The sequence below is a fragment of the Salvia miltiorrhiza genome, chromosome 2 (assembly GCF_028751815.1).
Source record: "Salvia miltiorrhiza cultivar Shanhuang (shh) chromosome 2, IMPLAD_Smil_shh, whole genome shotgun sequence".
Lineage (NCBI taxonomy): Eukaryota > Viridiplantae > Streptophyta > Magnoliopsida > Lamiales > Lamiaceae > Salvia > Salvia miltiorrhiza.
In genome coordinates this window covers 44,173,055-44,179,469 of record NC_080388.1, presented here as the reverse complement: position 1 = coordinate 44,179,469, position 6,415 = coordinate 44,173,055, and positions in this window count along the sequence as shown.

Genomic DNA, 6,415 nt, shown 5'->3' with positions numbered 1-6,415 from the left:
AATCCAGCTCCTGAGTGCCCTGCCCAAATCCTATGACAACATGAGGGATGCCATGCTGTATGGGAGGGAGACTGCTATCTCCCTGGATGAAGTCATGAATGCCTTGAAATCCAGGGAGTTGCAAAAGGCATCTGATGGTAGACAAGAAACCGCAAGTGAAAGCCTCAATGTCAAAGCAAAGTTCAACAAAGCAAAATCCAAGAAGCCCTTCAAAGAAAAGAAGGGAGGATCAGGGAAGAAGGAGGATGATGAGAAGGAAACCAAGAAGTGCCACTTCTGCAAGAAACCAGGGCATATCAAGAAAGACTGCTACAGCTGGAAAAGAAAACAAGCTCAAAAAGGCTCATCAGACACTGCCGACCTTGCTGAAAATATCCAAGAAGCTGAAGCTTTAAACATCACATCTTCTAAAACTGAGAATAGTTGAATATTAGATTCAGGGTGTTCTTTCCATATGTGTCCTAACTTGAATTGGTTTGTTGATTTGCAGATGAAGGACCTGGGATCTGTAGTTTTGGGGAACAACCAAGTCTGCCCTGTCAGAGGCATTGGTTCAATCAAGTTAAAGCTACATGATAATTCTGTAAGGCTCCTAACTGAAGTTAGATATATTCCTAGTCTAAAAAGGAATTTGATATCCCTTGGATCACTAAAAATGAAAGGCTATGAGTTTAAATCATGTGTTAATGATATATATGTTTTGAAGGAAGATAAAATTGTGTTGAAAGGAACCAGAAAACAGACTTTGTATCATTTAGTTGCTGAAACTATTGTTGGTGAGTCTGAAATTGCCTCTACTTGTGATATTGAATTGTGGCATGAGAGACTGGGGCATGTTAGTGAAAAAGGGTTAATTGAACTAAAGAAACAGGGTATATTGAGTTTATCTGCTGATGAAAAACTGAACACTTGTGATGCATGTGAATTAAGTAAAAGCAAGAAACTCCCATATTCTGTTGGCAAACATGTCTCATCTGCACCTCTTCAATATGTTCATTGTGATCTGTGGGGTCCATCCAAAACCACCACTATAGGTGGAGGTGTATATTTCATGTCTCTAATAGATGATTTCTCTAGGAAAGTCTGGGTTTACATTTTAAAACACAAGTCTGATGCCTTTGATAAATTTGTTGAGTGGTGTAGTGCTGTTGAGAATGAAAAGGGATGTAAGTTGAAATGTTTAAGGACTGATAATGGCTTAGAATTCACCTCTGGAAAATTTGAAGAATTCTGTAAAGATAGGGGAATTAAAAGACATAAATCAGTACCTGGAAATCCTCAACAGAATGGGGTTGTAGAGAGAATGAATAGAACTCTCCTTGAGAGAGTTAGGTGTATGCTCTCTAGCTCAGGTTTGCCACCTAAATTTTGGGGAGAAGCAGTTACCACTGCTGCTTATCTTATAAATAGATGTCCTTCTAGTGCTATTGATTTTAAAACCCCTGAAGAACTGTGGACTGGTAGGGCTGCAGATTACTCAAATTTGAGGAAATTTGGATGCTTAGCATATATGCATGTTAGGCAGGATAAGTTGGAACCTCGAGCATTGAAATGTGTTATGGTGGGATATCCAACAGGGGTTAAAGGGTATAGACTCTGGTGCATAGAATCTGGAAAGGGAAAACTCCTAATCAGTAGAGATGTAGTGTTTAAAGAAAATATAATGACTCTTAATGAGCAATCTACTACTGAGTTTACTGGTAGAGGAGTTGAAGTAAACACTGATAAAACTAGTGATAACACTCCTATTAATGATGTAGTGTCTAGAGTATCAGAAGTGACAGGTATAAAACAGGAAGAAGATGATCAACAACAGGCTAATACTGAGGACCTCAGTGAGTATCATCTAGCCATAGACAGAGCTAGAAGAGTCATCAAACCTCCAGCCAGATACTCTGAAGCAGATCAAGTTAGCTTTGCTTTCTCAGTAGCTGAAGAGGTAAATTACAGAGAGCCTAGGTCTTATAAAGAAGCAATTCAGTGCTCTGAAAGAAAGCAATGGATCAAAGCTATGGAGGAGGAAATAGAGTCTTTATTGAAAAATAAGACTTGGATCTTGGTGGACAGACCTAAGAACCAGAAATGTGTAACATGTAGATGGTTATACAAGAAAAAGGTGGAGGTTCACAAAGGTATTGAGGTAATCAGGTATAAAGCAAGGTTAGTTGCTAGTGGTTTCTCTCAGCAAGAAGGTATAGATTTTAATGAAATATTTTCTCCTGTTGTTAAACACTGTTCTATTAGACTTATACTTGCTCTAACTGCACACCTAGATTTAGAATTGCAACAGATGGATGTTAAAACAGCTTTTCTAAATGGTGAGTTAGAGGAAACTATATACATGAATCAACCAGAGGGATTTGAAGTAGCTGGCTGTGAAGGTCAGGTATGTCTCTTGAAAAAGTCTTTGTATGGACTGAAGCAAAGTCCAAGACAGTGGAATAAAAGGTTTGATGAATTCATGATAAGTATAGGTTTCAAGAGAACATTGCATGATAGATGTGTATACTTGAAAGAAGTTGCTGAGTCTGTGGTTGTTTACTTACTCTTGTATGTTGATGATATGCTTATTGCTAGTAGTTCTAGTAATGAGATTGATAAAGTAAAGCAATCACTGAGTGCTGAATTTGATATGAAAGATCTAGGGACTGCTAGGAGAATTCTTGGTATGGATATCAAGCGAGATAGGAAAAATATGAAACTTATGCTTGTTCAATCTGATTACTTGAAGAAAGTATTGTTAAAATTCAATATGAATGAAGCAAAAGTTGCTCAGGTTCCTATAGCTCAACATATTCAGTTGTCCAATAAGCAATGTCCTGTTACTGTTGAAGAACTTAAGAACATGAGTGTTATTCCTTATACAAATGTGGTAGGAAGCATCATGTATGCTATGCTTTGTACTCGGCCTGATTTGGCTTATGCTGTAAGTCTTGTAAGCAGGTACATGTCAAATCCTGGTAAGGCACACTGGGATGCTTTAAAAGGAGTATTAAGATACTTGAAAGCAACTGTTAATAAAGGAATTATGTTTCAAGGTGGAGCCACTAATTCAGAACAAGTTTTAGTTGGCTTTACTGACTCGGGTTATGCAGGAAGTACAAATACAAGGAAGTCTCAATCTGGATATGTATTTACACTTTATGGAACAGCAGTGAGCTGGAAATCTACACTACAATCTGTGGTAGCTCTTTCCACTACAGAAGCCGAATTTATTGCTGTTACAGAAGCAGTGAAAGAAGGTATATGGCTGAGAGGTATGCTGTCTGAGTTAGGCATTAATCAACAGGTTGTCTCTATTCTTTGTGATAGTCAAAGTGCCATTCATCTTGTTAAACATCAATCTTTTCATGAGAGGTCTAAACATATAGATGTTAAATTCCATTTTGTGAGAGATTTAGTTGAAAAAGGTGATGTGGTGGTGAAGAAAGTATCAACTGATGATAATGCTGCAGATGTGCTTACTAAAGCATTACCAACTGTTAAGTTCCAAAAGTGTTGTTCTTTGATGGGTATGAGCTCTCTCGAGGAGAGCAAGTTGTTTGTCTAATTCTTGCAGGTAGTCGGTGTATTCTAATTGTATTAGATAAGGTGGAGAATTGTGAGTAAAGTATCTACATACAATTAGTCTACACAGGTTCTCTGATCTTGCCAGAGAAATGGGTCACCAACGGAATGGAGATTTCGCTGCTCTGAACTTGAGTTCTCTGGTAATGCTTTGCTCTGCTCTGGACTTGAGTCCTCTGAACTTGAGTTCTCTGGTGATGTGACTTCGCTGCTCTGGCATTCGGGCATTCGATTCCTCTGGCATGATTTCTCTAACTGTGACTCCGCTGACATATTGATTCCTCTGGTATCTTGATTTCTCTGGTCTGGAGTTCGATTCCTCTGAAGGGTAAAATATGCACGGGTGTTTAGTCTATTGCTGAGGGATCTGTTAGCAAATATGCAAGAGTTAAGGGAGTTCAATTTTTAGGTTAGTTACAACAGATCCAACGGATTTGTTTCCTCATTCCAGAAGTCGGCGCGTAGCTCAAATCTTCTCAACTGCTATTTCTTTTGTTTAAATACTTAGGTTAGTTGTTGAGTCGAAGCTGAAGAATTTCCATTACTGTAAACTAGTTGAGAGTGAGGAATTATAGCAATCTTGATAGATTTGTAGGCTATACACTTCTTCTAGTGTTGAGTGTTCTCAATTGTAATTGTAAAGTTCTTGTGTGTTCATAGTGGAATAGAATTGATTGTTCTGCACCGTGGATGTAGGATTGAAAAATCCGAACCACGTAAATCGCCTTCGTGTTCTTTTATGTTCTTGCTGCGTTGATTGTTTTCCCGAACAAATTCCACAACATATTTAGGCACGGTGGTTGTCGAGACTAGACACTCGTCGAATACGCCTCTAATTGTTGCTGCTCACACGGATTCCAAATTTATCCATATTTATGATCTACCTTATTTCTCCACGTTTTTTTGGCACTAAAAGCTCTGCCACGCCTGTGTGTGCTACATAAACCAAATATGTGATCCATCCTATATATACTAATAACTACCAATAAAGATTCTACCATATTACAACCCTACGTTAATTACATCATATTAGGATTCTATATATTTGCTACGTATCATAATGAGTTAATTAATGTATAATAGTATTATTTTATTTTATTGTTTTTTAGATTTTCCATTGTTTAATCGATACAACGTAGTATACCTAAATCCATATTTTTCATATGAAATTGAATCTAAAATTATTTTAAAATGAGCACCTACCATGTGCACCGTTGATGTATAGCAAATAGTATATTTAACATTTTCACTTTTTCGTTTTAATTTTTGAATTTTCTCATACCTTTTCCTGCCCTTTTCCCATTTCCATTTCTAAAGATTCTTTTTCCTTCTCCTTCATGATTTTTACTCCTTGAAAAATGAAAACCATTCGGCAGCCTTTTCCTCTACCTTGAGGGGTTAAACTTTTCTTTTTTCACCCGCTAACTGATCACAGTTTATAAGATATAAGAAAGAAAAAAAATATTAAATGTGGACTACATTGCTCATCATTTATAGCATACTACTCTCTCGTTCTCGTTCTTTTAGAGCATCCACATTGGTGTTACATGATAGCTTACTTTATGAGGGGGGACCACATGGTGTAAAGAGGCTGCATTGAGGTTACATGATAGCCTACATGATTTTTTTAGTTTTGATTTTTTTATTTTTCTTTTAAGTTTAATTGCATAAATTTAAATCACACAATTTAAAGAGAAGAAACAAAAATCGAACGGTCAAATTTGCACGCAAACCGAGGCAGTCAAAGCTGCCTTCAAATTCAAAATTCAAAAATCGAATTTTCTATTTTTTTTAATGGCGCGTGTGAAACACGCGCCTTTCATCAACGGGCAAATGGGCTACACGTTAGAACGTGTAGTCCTCGTGTAGGCAAGGGCTGCATCGGCTTACACGATAGCAGCCTTACACGAGTAGGCCGCATCGTGTAAGCGATGCGGATGCTCTTAAAAGTGTGTATTACTTTTGATGACACGAGTTTTGATAAATATCATGTAAATGTGTTATGAATGGAGATAGAAATTCACTTTTTCCAAAAATCAAACATGGGTTCTTTTGTGGAATCGTATGGAAATGGCAAAGAGTGCTTGGAGACTCTAATAATGGATCCGAATATGAGTCAAACGCGTGTGAATAATCCTGATGTATACGACTTGTCTGAAATCGCAATCAAATTTATTTATTCAAAGAGAGATATCGTAATCGCATATATTGAAGCTCAGCTCGTGCGCCGTGTAAGCCAGGGAATTAATTTATGAAATTAAGCAAAAAAGGTGATATTAATATGGTTGCGATATTGATCTTTAAAAAGAACAATTTTGGAAGGTAGCACCAAAACGACAATCGAAAGGGACCGGACGACGCCACCTTTTCCGGTCAGTTTCCACCGTTTCTTCGAGGAGGCTCATCCACATTTGCACTTTCCCAATATACCCTTATCAATTGGATTAAATACTAGCTCACTTATCCATAATCCTCTTGTCTATCCCACTTTTATTTTTATTTTTTATATTAAGATTGTTCATTTTAATTTGTTGTGTTTTGATTTTAATTTGTAATTTTTTTTATTAAGATGGACACTGTATATACTTATTTTTAGTCAATATAAGAAAATATTCATTCTCATATACTCCATACTCCCTTTGTCCGTGTGATGTGGATGAAATGGCACAAATTTTAAAAATTATTGAGAGATACGTATAAAATAAATAAAGGATCCCACCGAATTGATTAGTTAGGTAATTAATAAATAGTTTGTTAAATGAATTATTTGTAAATATTTTGTGTGAATGAGGTAAAGTATAAGACTATATGTCTTAAAATCATAAACGAAGGAAGTACTAAAAATTAA